General features: G+C 56.9%; 3 gene segments (V, D, J or C); all 3 read right to left on the reverse strand.

Moving 5' to 3' along the window:
* Positions 1 to 14,758, reverse strand: part of LOC308547045 (Ig alpha-1 chain C region-like) — a 229,176-nt gene that overhangs the window by 61,737 nt on the left and 152,681 nt on the right.
* The window catches only part of LOC308546874 (immunoglobulin gamma-1 heavy chain-like), a 540,757-nt gene that overhangs the window by 33,887 nt on the left and 492,112 nt on the right, over positions 1 to 14,758 (reverse strand). The window contains exon 3 of the C gene segment in view: positions 13,896 to 13,959.
* LOC308546863 (immunoglobulin heavy constant mu-like) overlaps positions 3,219 to 14,758 on the reverse strand; it is a 512,225-nt gene continuing 500,685 nt past the window's right edge. Inside the window, exons 2-8 of the C gene segment in view lie at positions 13,535 to 13,571; positions 7,917 to 8,234; positions 7,500 to 7,835; positions 6,874 to 7,191; positions 6,372 to 6,704; positions 3,560 to 3,675; positions 3,219 to 3,474 (exon numbers count right to left, since the gene is read on the reverse strand).

Below are 14,758 nucleotides of genomic sequence, written 5' to 3' on the forward strand. Positions count from 1 at the left end.
GAAATAGAAACATCAATGATGAGAGAGTCATTGATTGGCTGCCTAGCCCGCAACCCGGGCCTGTGCCCTGACTGGGAATCAAATCCTGATCTCCTGGATCCTAGGTTGATGCTCAACTGCTGAGCCACGCCCGGCTGGGCAACGACATTTTTATATACCAATAATGAACTCTCAGAAAGATAAACTAAAAAAGCAACCCCATTTACCACTGCAACTAAAAAAATAAGATACTTAGGAATAAACGTAACCAAAGATTTAAAAGACCTTTACTAGGAAAACTATGGGAAACTGAAAAAAGAAATAGAGGAAGATTTAGACTAGTGGAAAAATATACCATGATCATGGATTGGAAGAATTAACATTATTAAAATGTCCATATTACCCAAAGCAATCTATAAATTCAATGCAATCCCTGTTAAAATACCATCAGCATAGTTCACAGATCTAGAACAAACACTTCAAAAATTTATATGGAACCGAAAAAGACCTTGAATAGCCACAGAAATCTTGAGAAAGAAGAACAAAGTTGGAGGGATCCCAATACCAGATACCAAGTTATACCACAAAGCCATGTAATCAAAAAAGCTGGTACTGACACAAGAACAGGCATATAGATGAATGGAACAGATCAGAGACCCCCAAAAATAGACCCACACCACTATGGTCAATTAATATTTGACAAAGGAGACAAGAGCATACAACGGAGTAAAGACAGTCTCTTCAATAAGTGGTGCTGGGAAAATTGGACAAGTACATGCAAAAAACTGAAACTAGACCACCGACTTACATCATACACAAAAATAAACTCAAAATGGACAAAAGACTTAAATACAAGTCACGATACTAATCCTATAAAAATCCTAGAGGAAAACATAGACAGCAAAATCTCAGACACCTCCTGTAGTAATATGTTTGCCGATACATCTCCTAGGGCAAGAGAAAGAAAGAAAAAAATGAAGTGGGACTGCATCAAACTAAAAAGCTTCTGCACAGCAAAAGAAACCATCAACACAATGAAAAGGGAGCCCACTGTGTGGGAGAACATATTTGCTGACAACACATCTGATAAAGGGTTAATATCCAAAATATATAAGGAACTCATACAACTTAACAAAAGGAAGACAATCCAATTAAAAATGGGCAGAGGACCTGAATAGATACTTTTCCAAAGAGGACATACAGATGCCAAGAGACACGTGAAAAAATGCTCAATGTCACTAATCATCAGAGATGCAGATTGAAACCACAACCACGTCACAACTGTCAGAATGGCTCCTGTCAACAAATCAACACATGACAGGTGCTGGCGAGGGTGTGGAGAAAGGGGACCCCCGGTGCACTGCTGGTGGGAGTGGCTGCTGGTGGAAAACAGTGTGGAGGTTCCTCAAAAAATTAAGGATGGACTTACCATTTGACCCAGTGATCCCACTTCTAGGACTATATCCTAAGAAACCCAAAGCACCAATCAGGACGAATTTATGCACCCCGATGTTCATAGCAGCACAATTTACAACAGCTAAGATCTGGAAACAGCCCAAGTGCCCATCAGTAGATGAGTGGATAAAAAAGCTGTGGGACATTCACACCATGGAATACTACGCAGCCGTGAAAAAGAAGGATCTCATACTCTTTGGGACAGCATGGAGGGACCTGGAGAGTATTATGCTGAGTGAAATAAGCCAGGCAGAGAAAGACAAGTGTCACATGATCTCACTCATATGTGGATCTAATAAACAAAATAAACAGACGAACAAAATAGATCCAGAGACATAAAAGCATGGAACAGACTGATGAATCTCAGAGGGAAGGCGAGAGGGGGGTTGGGAAGAGATTAACCAAAGAACTTACATACATATATGCACAGCCCAAGGACACAGACAATAGTGTAATGAAGGCCTGGGGTGGGTGGAAGGGGGCAAAAGGAGGAAAATGGGAGACATCTACAATGCAAGATCTTAACAAAAATAAAATAAAATAAAAAGAATTTAAAAAAGTCTAAACTGGTCCAAAGAGGTCAGTAGAACCGTGGACATAAGCAGTGATTCTGTGTGGGCCCTGGAAGGGGAGGAGAAGGCCTGTCCCATCTCAGAAAACATGCACAGGGTCACTAACACTGACCTTTAGGGTGCCTGTGGTGAGGCCTCGGCCGGGAACAGGACCCGGGCATTGGAGACTGGAGGACGGCAGGCCCTTGTTGTAAAGTGGCCGAGGATATGGCTGAATTCTGTTCTACTTGTTTTTTTAAAATCCTCACCCAAGGAGATTTTTTCCATTGCCTGCGTCCCCACAGCCCGCGAGGTTGGGCCAGGACAACGTTCATTTAACCAAAACAAAGCCAGAGCCTGGAAGCTGTCCACTTGGAGCCCATAGCCAGGGAACAGATTTCCCTTGGGACCCATGCCCTTTTCCAGCTCTGTCTGGGACAGTCAGCCCTCAGGGCCAGGCTAACACTCAGGCCCCGGACACCCCGCGCCCGCCCGCCCTGCGAGCTCCAGGAGGTGCCTCCTCCAGAGCCTGGCCCAGCAGCCTCCTGCCCTCCTCACTTCCCGGGACCCTGGCCCGCTGCGTCGTCTCTGCCTGCTCCTGAGCTGCGTCTGCTCAGACCCTGGCCACCACAGCTGGCCTGGACGCTGCATAGCCACCCTGAGCCCCTGACACGGCCCCCCTGTGCCCTTTGCATGGCTCCTGTCTCCCGGCCCCTCACACCCTGCCGTTGCTCCTGGGCCTGGCTGCCGCCTGCCCTTCTTTTGGTGACATAGTGGATCGAGTCTTTCCCTGCTGTCCTCTCTCCGGGTCATGCACACACACTCCTGACGGGTCACCCAGCACAGTCTGCCCCCTGGGTCCCACCGGCACACCCCAGACACACTGAGAGCGGGGACAAGACCCTGGAGTGTCTGGGCTTTCCCGGACCGGCGACAGACAGTGACGGCACATCCTGCCGGCATCCCCAGCCGGAGTCCCCAGCGCGGGCCCTACCGATCGATCGCTCGGAGCCCAAGCCCAGCTCTGCTGAGCTTGTGTTGGGGAGACCAGGCCTGCATTCTCTCAGCTCAGCCGGCTTCCCTCACCAGGCAGATCAGCCCCCACCCCAGGCCTGTGTCCAGGGGACCACCCTTTCCCTCGTACCCGTTGGAATTAGGGTCACCCTTCCAGAGGCTCACACAACACACAGGGGTGTGGTTTCGGGGAAAAAAACCTCCACGAGGAAGCCATTTCACAAGATAAAATGTACATATTTATTTCAGGGCAAAAAGTGCACACATTGCAAAGCAACACAGGGGGCAGAGCCCTCGGCCGCGGGCTGTGTCCAGGGAAGCCGCTTCTCAGCGCTGGGCGCGGGGGGACGCACAGGGGAGATTTAAGTACAAGCGGACCCACCACTCGGGCCCGGGCCCTAGGCTCAAGGCGGCGAGCACCCCTCTCGGTTTCGTCTCCTTGGCGTCCACGGTCCCGTCCTGCGGATCACTTCACCTGCAGACGACAGAGGCAGCGTGAGGCACCCTTCCCAGCGGGTGTCGGCGCCCCAGCCCTGCCCTCCGGCCCGCCCCCCGGCTACCTTGAACAGGGTGACGGTCGTGCTGTAGAAGAGACTGAGGAGGAAGAGAACGATGAAGGTGGAGGCCATGGTGTTCAGGTTCTCGAAGCCCTCCTCCTCGGCGCTCACCTCCCCCTCTGCAGGGGACAGAACACAGCTCGAGCTCTGCCGGGGAAGACAAACCTCCTCCTCCGGCCACCCACCCTCTCGCTGCCCTCAGCTCCTGGCTGTGCCCCCCAGGAGGGCAGGGCGGGGTGGCAGAAGCAGGGGGCAGCAGGGAGGGGACCTGCGGAGCGCAGACTGTATCTCAGAGGTGGGTGGGGGGGCAGCCTGAGCCAAGTGCAAGCTGGGCCTCCAACAGCCTGACGGGTGGCCCGGCAGAGACACCTGTCTTGAGAGCCCTGGGGTGCAGGGGTGGTGACAGAGCAGTTCACAGACACAGGGGGTGGGTGCAGCAGCGCTGGGATGGGGAGTGGGGACCCCAGTGGAGTGCTTCCAGGGTCCTGGACTCTCCTAGACGGGGTGGGGGACAGCCAGGGCCACTTGGGGTGACAAAGCTGGGAGTGGGGCCTCCTGTCACCTGCAGTGGGGGGTGGCAGTGGGGGCAGGTAGATGTCTGGGCCTGAGGGACCCATCCCTTGCTGCCTCAGTGGGACTCCTGCTCTCTCTCCTTCTCGGAGTGGAGGGCACCTGTGAGAAGCTATGTGGGGCCCTGGCTGGCTTGTCTTCCCCATTAAGAATATGTCTCTGGGACCAAGGGGTCAGGCAGACACCTGAGGTTCTGGGGAGAGTAACATTGGGATGGACAGACACATACAGTGGAGTCTGGAGCCCAGGTCCCTAAAGGGCCAGGAACATAGGGTGTCTAGGAAGTGACCCCAAGGGGCAGTGCCCTCTGATCTGCTGGGAATGGAGACCTGCTTGGGCCCCTGTGCCCCTCACTCCCTGCTGCAGACTGTCCCTCTTCCCTCCATTTCCAGGGCCAGGTGTTTGCAGGGCAGAGCCTGCCAGAACGGCCTCCCTGCCTCCAGGACGTCCCTACTTTTTCTGTTCATAGATGGGTGAGGGCCCTGCTGATTTCGTCAACAGCCTGGACACAGCCGGGGTGTCCCTGAGGAACTGTAGCCAGCCTGCCCAGGGTGGCCCTCTGAGCTTTTAGCCCTGGGCCTGGGATGGTCAAAGTCCTGGCTGTGCTGTCCCATGGATGCCCCTCCAAGCTGAGACAGAGGACAAGCAGGCCTTGGGCAGGAAGCCCTGCAGCAAGCGTGGTGCAGAGAGGCAGGAGTGTCTGCAAAGGCACCAAGTGACCAGGGTGCACAGGGTGGGCATCCATGTGAGTGTGTGTCCGTGTGTGTACATGCATGCATGTGTGTCTGCATGTGCATGTGTTTGAAAACACCTATGTGTCCATGTGTGTGCATATGTCAGTGTACATCTGTGTTCATGACTTGTCTGTGTGTGTGCCTGTGTGTGCATATGTGCATGTGCGCATGAGTGTGCATGTACCTCTGTGTGCATGTGTCCATGCCTTTGCCTGTGTGTGCATGTGTACATGTGTCTGGGTGTGTGCCTCTGCATGCGTGTCTCTGCATCCATGTGCATTTGTGCCTCTGTGTGTATGTGTCCGTGTATGTGTCCATGTATGTGCCGGCATACACTTATGTATGCGTCTTTGTGTGTACATGCCTGCGCTTGTGTGTGAGTGTGCAAGTATCTGTGTGTCTGTGTGCATGTGTCCGTGTTTTTGATGTGTGCGCTCTTAGCTGTGTGCCCATGTCCACGTGTGCATGCCTGTGTGTGTGCCTGTATCCATGTGCATGTGTGCTGCTGTGTGTACATGCCAATATCTTTCCATGTCTCTCTGTGTACACTCTGTGCATGCACACATGCTTGTGCATGTGTGTCTCTGTGTGTATGTCTGTGTATGTATTAACGTGTGTATGAGCATGCACATGTGTGCCTGTGCCTGTCTTTGCATGTATGTGCATGTGTTTATGTGCCCCTGTCCGCAGCATGTGTCTCTGTGTCCATGTCCTTGTGTGTGCATGTCTGTGTGTGCCTGTGTCCATGTGCATGTGTGCCTTTGTGTGTGTCCATACCTGCGCACGTGTCTGCCTGCATGTATGCAACACTGTGTACATTTATGTGCAAGTGTGCATGCATGTATGAGCATGCACCTGAGTTTGTGTGTCCATGTCTTTGTAAGTGTATGTATATGTCTGTGTGCATGCATGCATGTCTCTGCATGTGCGCATGTGTGCTCATGTCCACTGCATGCCTGCCTGTGTGCATGTGTGTTCACATCTGTGCATGCACGCACACATCTGTGTACATGTGTGCCCACACCCACTGCATGTGTGCCAGTGTCCATATCTGTGTATGTCTGTGTGCATGTGTGCATGTGTGTTGCACACCTGTGTTCCTGTGAGCCCATAGCAGCAGTAGAGGAGCGATGAGCACTGGCTCTGTCTGCCGTGAGCACTCTGTAGGTGCTCAGGGCTTCCAGAGGCGGGTGGAAGGCCAGCGGGTGAGGCAGCGGTGGGGATGGTGGTGGAGGGTGGTCTGCGGGATGGGGCAGCATAGCTGTGGCCCCAGCAGGCGAGAGCATTGCTCACTCAGGACCAGCATCTTTTGAACGGATCTTTTTATTTCTAATTTTTATAGAATGCAACATCCCACCTCGTGGACACAGCCAGTTTGCATACATGCACACACACAGTGACAGGTCAGCGAGAGGCTCCGGGGACCACCCTTGAGGGGCATCCTGGGGGTCAGTGGCAGGTGTTGGCCAGGTCAGACATGACCAGGGACACGTTGTACAGGGTGGGTTTACCAGTGGACTTGTCCACGGTCCTCTCGGTCACAGAGTGGGGCAGGGCCTCGTGGGCCACAACGCAGGTGTAGGTCTCCCCGGCGCTCCAGTCCTCCTCAGTCACGGTCAGGATGCTGTAGGTGAAGTACAGGCCGGGGGCCTGGGGCTCAGGCATCGGGGCGCTGGTCACATATGTGTCGGGGGACATGGGCTGCCCTCTCTGCATCCACTGCACAAACACGTCTGCAGGCGAGAAGCCCTTCACCAAGCAGGTGATGGAGGCCGACTCCCGCAGGCTCAGCTGCTCCCTGCTGGGTGGCAGCAGGTAGACAGAGGGCATGTGCTTGGCGAAATCTGTGGAGAGAGGTGGTGATGAGCTCAGATTGGGTGGCAGTGGGATTCGTCTCCCGACAACAGGGGACGCAGAGGGCTGCTCCGGGACCTGCCGGCGGCATCTCTGGACCCTGGAGGCTGCTGTGGGAGGTCTGGGGCAGCAGGAAGGGCAGGGAGGGGTGGGGCTTACCCTTGGGCCTGGAGACAGAGAGCTTCAGCGGTGAGGGCAGGTCCGTGTGGGTCACCATGCACGTGAACTCATCTCCTGACTCCCAGTCTTCCACGCACACTGTGGCTTCCCCTGTGGCGCTGAAAGTGGCATTGGGATGGCTCTTGGAGATGTTGATGTGGGTTTTCAGTTCCTCCTTGTTCTGGCGGGTCCAGGCAATGTTCAGGCTGTCATAGGTGGCCAGGTCTGTGACCAGGCAGGACAGCTTCGCTACCTTGGTGAGGAAGATGCTGGCGAAGGTGGGGGCGATGGGGAAGACTCGGATGGAGGTGGACGTACCTGAGACAAGAGAGGGGGTGTGAGCGACTGGTCGGATGTGAGATTGGGTAAATGTCGGGGGAGACTGGACTTTACTCAACCTCTCCTGAGCCCTGGGGTCCTGATGGAGGGGCAACTGGAGCCCCACCTGAAAAGTGGCCCCCAGCTGCCCTGCATGGCCCCCTCCCTGTCCTTGGCCTCTCCAGGAAGCCAAGGCTCAGGGAGTAGCTGGCCTCGTCTGGGGCAGTGTCTGCAGGCCTGAGTGGACACCTGTGTGTTGGGGAGTCTTCTCCCTGGGGAGCCTCCCTCAGAGGGGCAGGGCCACTCACTGGGGAGACACATGGATGACACGTTCTTCTGGAAGGTCAGCTGTCTGTGCTCCACTTGGCAGGTGAACACGGTCTGGCTGAGCCAGTCACTCTCGGTGATGGTCAGTGCGCTGGTGACCTTGTAGGTCACGGGTCCTGACCCTTTGTGCTCAACTTGTGGTTTGTCCGTGGTGAAGCCAGAGTCCAGCAGCTTTCCCTCCCGCAGCCAGGACACGGAGATTGTCTTGGGGCTGAAGCCCGTGGCCTGGCAGACGAGCTTGGATGTGCGGACGCTGGTGCCAGAGAAGGAGTCCCGGGGCGGGATGAAGACATTCACGGTGGGGGCAACGTCTTGCACTGCTATTGAGAGGGGACATGTGTCAGCCTGGCCGGGCTAAGACCCACCTCACCCGCTCAGCTGGGGGGACCCCGTCTCACCTTGGAAGGGCACCTGCACATCTGATTGCCCTTTAGGGTGTTTGACTTTGCAGGTCACGAACTCGTCTGTGCCCTGGAGGATGTCAGCGGAGGGCAGCAACACCTGGGAGCTGGCCGAGTACTTCCCCTCACTCAGGACCGGCCAGAAGGTATTGACGGCCTGGCTGCTGATGTCACTGCTGTTCTTATAGCTCCAGGAGAAGGTGACAGAGTTGGGCATGAAGTCCTTGGCCAGGCAACCCATGGCCACCAGGCTCTCATCGGACAGGGGACTCTCACAGGAGACGAGGGGGAAGAGGTTTGGGGCAGATTCGCTCTCTGAGAACCCGAGAGGGACAAAAGAGAAAGGGGAGTGAGAAGGTGGCTTCCTCCACTCTGCTAGTCAGGGGTCAGGCCCCATAGCCCTGTGGCTGCCCCTCCGGGGCCAAACCCACCACAGGCCTCCAAGGACTGGCCATCTGTGTGGCAGGCAGTCATGGCAAGGCCAGAGCCCTGGCACAAAGCTGCGGGGTATGGGAAGGCTGCCATAGCCCCCATCCCGAAACAGACGCCGTCTCTGAGACTGGGAAGACGGGAAAATGCTTCTTGTTGGAGCTGGCAGATCTGGCCCTTCCTCCCCCAAGAATGCTCTCCCCATACTCAGGAACAACTGTACCCTGGCTCCCGGCTCAGCACGGCCCAAGCCCAAGCCAGCTCTGTGGTCCCTCTGAACACTGGAGCCAGCACGCTCAGCCCCAGCACAGTGAGTGTGCCCTAGGCAGCTGCCAGCAGGATGAGCCCCTGTGAGCCCAGCCCTCCCTGACCCCGGCTCAGCCATACTAGAGCCAGCCCTGTGTGTCTGGGCTCCAAAGAACGGTGTGTGTGTGACGGGCGGGACGAGTACAGTCTTGACACATATTGAGCACAACCAGGTCACTGAGGTCAGCCCAAGTCAGCCAGGACAGCCCTGCATGGCCAGCTCAGCCCAAAGAGACCCACATGGCCCAGCCAGTTTAGTGCAGCCCACAGCAACCACCAAAGTAGACTGAGATAAGCTAGCTCACCCAGGCCATTTGTGCTGAGCCCAGCTCATGCCACTGTGGTTACCTCAGCTCAGCCACCCAGCCCAGCTCAGCTTACACAGCTCAGACATCCAGTCAGCTCATCTCAGCTCATGCTAATTCAGCTAAGCTCAGCCCAGCCAGCCCAGCTCAGCTCATCTCAGCTCATCCTAATTCAGCTAAACTCAGCCCAGCCAGCTCAGTTCAGCTCACCCAGCCCAGCTCAGCTCATCCAGCACAGCTCAGCTCAGCCCAGCTTACCCAGCCCAGCCTGGCTCACCCAGCCCAGCTTGGCCCGGCCCAGTTCAGCTCAGCTTACCCAGCTCAGCTCAGTCTGGCTCCCTCTGCTCAGCTCAGCTCACCCAGCCCAGGTTGGCTCAGCTCAGTTCAACTCACCCAGCCCAGCCCAGCCCAGCCCAGCCCAGCCCAGACCAGCTCAGCTCCAGTCAGTTGACCCAGCCCAGCTCAGCTCATCCAGCTCAGCTCAGCCAGGCTTACCAACTCAGCCTGGCTCACCCAGCCCAGCTCAGTCTGTCTCACCCAACTCAGCCCGGCTCACCCAACCCAGTTCAGCTCAGCCTAGCTCAGCTCAGCTCACCCAGCTCAGCCCAGCTCAGTTCAGCTCATTCAGCTCAGCTCAGCTTGGTTCACCCAGCCCAGCTCACCCAACTCAGCTCACCCCAGCCCAGCTCAGCTCAGCTTGGCTCACCAAGCTCAGCCCAGCTCACCCAGCTCAGCTCACCCCACCCTAGCCCAGCTCAGCTCACCCTACCTCAGCTCAACTCACCCAGCTCAGCTCAGCTCAGCCCAGCTCAGCCCAGCTCAGCCCGGCTCATCCAGCCCAGCCCAGCTCAGCCCAGCCCAGCCCAGCTCAGCCCAGCTCAGTCCAGCTCAGCTCACCCAGCCCAGCTCAGTCCAGCTCAGCTCACCCAGCCCAGCTCAGCTCAGCCCAACTCAGCCCAGCTCAGCCCGGCTTATCCAGCCCAGCTCAGCTCACCCAGCCCAGCTCAGCACAGCCTAACTCAGCCCAGCTCAGCCCGGGTCACCCAGCCCAGCTCAGCTCACCCAGCTCTGCTCAGTTCAGCTCAGCTCAGCCCGGCTCAGCTCAGCCCAGCTCAGCCCGGCTTACCCAGCCCAGCTCAGCTCAGCTCAGCTCACCCAGCCCAGCTCAGCTCAGCTCAGCTCAGCTCAGCTCACCCAGCCCAGCTCAGCTCAGCCCAGCTTACCCAGCCCAGCTCGGCTCACCCAGCCCAGCTCAGCTCAGCTCAGCCCAACCCAGCCCAGCTCAGCTCAGCCCAACCCAGCCCAGCTCAGCTCATCCAGCCCAGCTCAGTTCAGCTCAGCTCAGCCCGGCTCAGCTCAGCCCAGCTCAGCCCGGCTTACCTAGCCCAGCTCAGCTCGGCTCACCCAGCCCAGCTCAGCCCAGCCCAGCTCAGCTCAGCTCACCCAGCCCAGCTTACCCAGCCCAGCTCAGCTCAGCTCAGCTCAGCCCAGCCCAGCCCAGCCCAGCTCAGCTCAGCCCGGCTCAGCCCGGCTCAGCTCGGCTCAGCCTGGCTCAGCGCAGCTCAGCCCAGCCCAGCTCAGCTCACCCAGCCCAGCTCAGCTCAGCTCAGCTCAGCTCAGCTCAGCTCAGCTCAGCCCAGCCCAGCCCAGCCCAGCTCGGCTCAGCCCGGCTCAGCCCGGCTCAGCTCGGCTCAGCCCGGCTCAGCGCAGCTCAGCCCAGCTCAGCGCAGCTCAGCCCAGCTCAGCCCGGCTTACCCAGCCCAGCTCAGCTCACCCAGCTCAGCTCAGCTCAGCCCAGCTCAGCCCGGCTTACCCAGCCCAGCTCGGCTCACCCAGCCCAGCCTGGCTCGGCTCGGCTCGGCTCGGCTCAGCCCGGCTCAGCTCACCCAGCCCGGCTCAGCCCAGCTCAGCCCAGCTCAGCCCAGCTCACCCGGCTCAGCCTGGCTCACCCAGGCCAACTCTGCTCAGAAAACTCAGTTCAAACTGGTTTAGTTTAGCTCAGCTCTGACCTGCCTTGAGCAGCCCAGTGCAGCAGCCCTGGATAGACCTGAAAGCCCAGTGGTTCTGGCCAGAAAGGGCCAGACCACCAGACCTGCTTGCCTCAGCTGAAGCTGTCTCATCCAGGAGTTCTGTACAGCTGGACTCAGGCCAGGGGCAGCTCCTTCCCTGGGCCTCTTCCTGCCTCTCACCCCTGGGTACCCCAGTTCCCAGTCCCCGGCCCCTGCTCCAACCTGCTTTCGGCTCCCAAGCACTACCAAGCACTACCCTCCTTCAGCGACCTGGTTAAAATACTCCCTTGCAGCTTTAAGTCATTAAAACATCTTGCGGGACGTGGGGAGCCTTGGAATCGGCAGTGCTGTTTCTCCCTCCCGGCACAATCCCTACAACCAGGCCCCGACTCTAACCATGTTCCCCCTCGAGAAAGATAGATCATCACTAGAAATGGCCAGGACATGCGCTTTTCTGAATTTGCCACCTAGAATCCTGCTCTTGAGCACACAGCTCTTTAGGAGGCTCGGGCCACTTTCTAATGCTCAACAATGACCAGAAGCCAAAGCTGCCTCGAGTCACAAAAAGACAACAGAAGTGGGGGCTTGTCTGAGCCACACCACCCATACCTGGGTAGCAATGGGGCAGCACTTGCCACGTTTCCCTGGAATGTTCTTCAGGGAAAGTTAAATGTGAGGGACTCAGGCCAGGGCAGCTCAAGGAGATCACTCAAGCCTCTCGCCTTCGCTGAGCATCAACCACTCAAGATCTGCCTTCAGGTGGAAGCAAAACCATCAAACCAACTGCCTCCAGCAAGTGGGCAGCAGGCTGCCTCTTACCATGTCTGCAGGGTCACTGGAAAGTGCCGTGGGGTCTTTCTCATGCAACGATTCCTCCAAATTCTCTACTCGCTCGACTTGGGACTCACTCGGGACACGGGAGGTGGCAGAAGCCAGCGCTGCACCTCCGCATCCCGGGGCCTGGGGCCGGGGACCACTCTCAGACCCTCCACAGGAACAAGTTCAAGTCAGAACGTTTCCTTGCAACATGCCTGGGTCCCTCCTGACTCGAGACCTGACTGGTCTCCTCTGGATCCCCTGACAAACAGCTTCACTGCAATAATTCAGGACAATTACACACATCTCACTTAAAATCTGTCCTCAAAGGAATACTTGAAAAGTGGTCTTGAAAAATACTGAAATGCAGGCAACTCTATCAGAACATCAAAGTGTTTCTTTACTGCAGAGAGAAAACCACTAACTTGAAAACCTGGGACGGTTGTTGTAAAAACAGTGCTCTGGGGACAGGGACCCAGGGGGAGACTAATTTCCATCTGAAGGGACAGCCGATTGAAAAAAGTTGTATGAACGCCCCTAAGACTGTTTAATTTCTTAAACATCTTACTTTGAAAAAATACAAAGGAGACGTTGGGAAGCTAGGACCGAACAATTAAACCCAAGCAGTTTAAAAAAGGAAACTCCTAGTTTCTGTCAGTGACTTATTTTAGAGCTCAGATCACCCAGGTGTTGTTTTGCTCAGAGCAACACTTTTAGATTTGTGGGCAAAACCACCCGAAACCACTTCTTCATAACCATAAGCTATAAATTTGTCAGCCGTGTTTTCTCGCTTCCTAAAATAGACTCTGGCCCGCTGGCTTCCGGCCACTGGCTGCAGGTGCGCAGCGCCCGCAGCCCTCACTGCCAGCTCCGCCGCGTCCGAACTTCCCTCAACGAATTAAAAAAAATAAGCTTAATTTATCTTTGTTGAAACTCAGCCCCGAATCGGGGCCCACGGTTCCGAGTCACCACTTTTTGGCCAAATTCGCACCACTATCAACTCCAGAAAAACACGATTCCTAATTATTATTAAATAATAAGATTAAAACATTTAAGATACCGAAAAACCTCTCACATTTTAAAATCACACTCGTCTTAACCACTTTCCACAGAAACGATTTCCGAGATGCCCTCTCAATACTCGGTCAGCCTCCTGAGAGGAGCAAAACGTTTTCTCTGAGAAGCTGCCTCCCTGGGCTGAGCCCTCTGGCCTTGGCCGTGTCAGGGGCCGGGGGCCGCCGTCGCCAGGACGGGGGCCACAAGTCCCTCCCGGCCAGGACAGGGCTCTTCCTAACCAATAGAGAAGTCTAAATACAATCTAGCAATTTTTAAATTAAATTGTATAAAAGTAATGGACTTGAAAAACAAATCCAATCTAGCCTAGAACTTGACTCCACCGTTTCCCCGAGCTCACTGCCTGCCCTGTTTCTGGTTCTGCAAACACCTGATTCTGACCGCGAGGGTGTCCACCGCAGCCCCGCTGGCCCTTGGCCGGGGTCCGGGCCTCTCCTCGGCGTGGCCCCTCACGCCGGCAGCCCCTCTTTCGGGGGCTCAGTGACTCCCCAACATGCCGGCATTATTTCAATCTCCGAAAGGCATCAGAAAAAAGTCAAGAGGCTCTGCAGTCCCGGAGCCCCGGCCCTTGCCCTCCCCGGCCAGCCTGCCCAGGCCCCCCGGGCACACGTCCCCAGGACCAGAGAACCCCGGAAAGAGGAGCAGAAAATAAAGGCCTGAGAAGGGCCATTCTTACCTGAGGAGACGGTGACCAGGGTCCCTTGGCCCCAGTACTCCATACCATAGTAATCACAACAGTGCAACCTCCATTCTCACCTCACAAAAACCGGGGGGCTGGCCCCGCACTGCCGGAGGCTGCCCGGAGCCACATGGAAGCCGACTGTCCACGTAACCATGATCCGGAGGGTCCTGGGCCCCTCCACCAGCCGATTCCCCCCAACCTGCCCCTGGCCATGAACTGACACCCTAAGTGGAATGCGGCCGTCCAAGCAACGCTCCTTTTCCTGACCTCCAAAACACCTCGGCGTCTCTGACATACAGCCCTGACACCCCGATCCCCCAAGTGCACTTACAGTGCAGACAGAGTGAGGACTCACCTGAGGAGACGGTCACCAGGGTCCCCTGGCCCCAGTAGTCTAACCAGCTGTCACATTGTGACAACTAGGCCAGGGTCTTAGGCAAAATCTGGTGCCCGGCTCCGGCCTCAGGTCCACCTCAGGCTGTGCCCAGTGAGGGCAGAGGGGGGCCAAGGTGGCCGAGGCCCCAGAGAGACCCCCCTGGCTGCAGAGCCCCGGAGGAGAGGGATCTGGGTCGTCCTCTCCGAGCCCTTGAGGGCCGTGTCCCCTCACGGCTCCCTTCCTGAGCCCCCAGGCTGGCCCCAGTCCTTCTGGACCCGAGACCCAGACACCCTCATTTTCCCCCCAAAAGCATCAAAAACCGTCAGAGAGAGAGAGAGGAGAGAGGGTTGCAAGGACTCACCTGAGGAGACGGTGACCAGGGTCCCCTGGCCCCAGTAGTCAAAGTCAGCACATTGCCAGGGGCCCCGTCAGGCAGTGTACAAAAACCCGGGGCCCCCGCCCGGCGCCGGCCACCACAGAGAACCGTCTCCTCAGGTCTCCGCGCCCCCGGACACCCAGGCCACTGTCCCTTCCACGGCAAAGGCCCCCGTCCCCAACCCGCCTCAGGAGCTCCCCTCTGGGGACTCCCCAGGGCCCCGCATAGAGCACAAAAAGCCTCTGGAAATTCCTTTCCAGCCCCAGGACAGAGGAGGAGAGAGGAAGCCGTCTTACCTGAGGAGACGGTGACCAGGGTCCCCTGGCCCCAGTACTCGAAGTAGTCACATTGCCAGGGGCCCCGTTAGGCAGTGCACAAAAACCGGGGGCCCCCGCCCAGCGCCGGCCGCCACAGAGAACCGTCTCCTCAGGCCTCCGCGCCCCCGGACATGCAGCCTGTTCTGCCT

The sequence above is a fragment of the Miniopterus schreibersii genome, assembly GCF_964146895.1.
Source record: "Miniopterus schreibersii genome assembly, chromosome: 1".
NCBI lineage: Eukaryota > Metazoa > Chordata > Mammalia > Chiroptera > Miniopteridae > Miniopterus > Miniopterus schreibersii.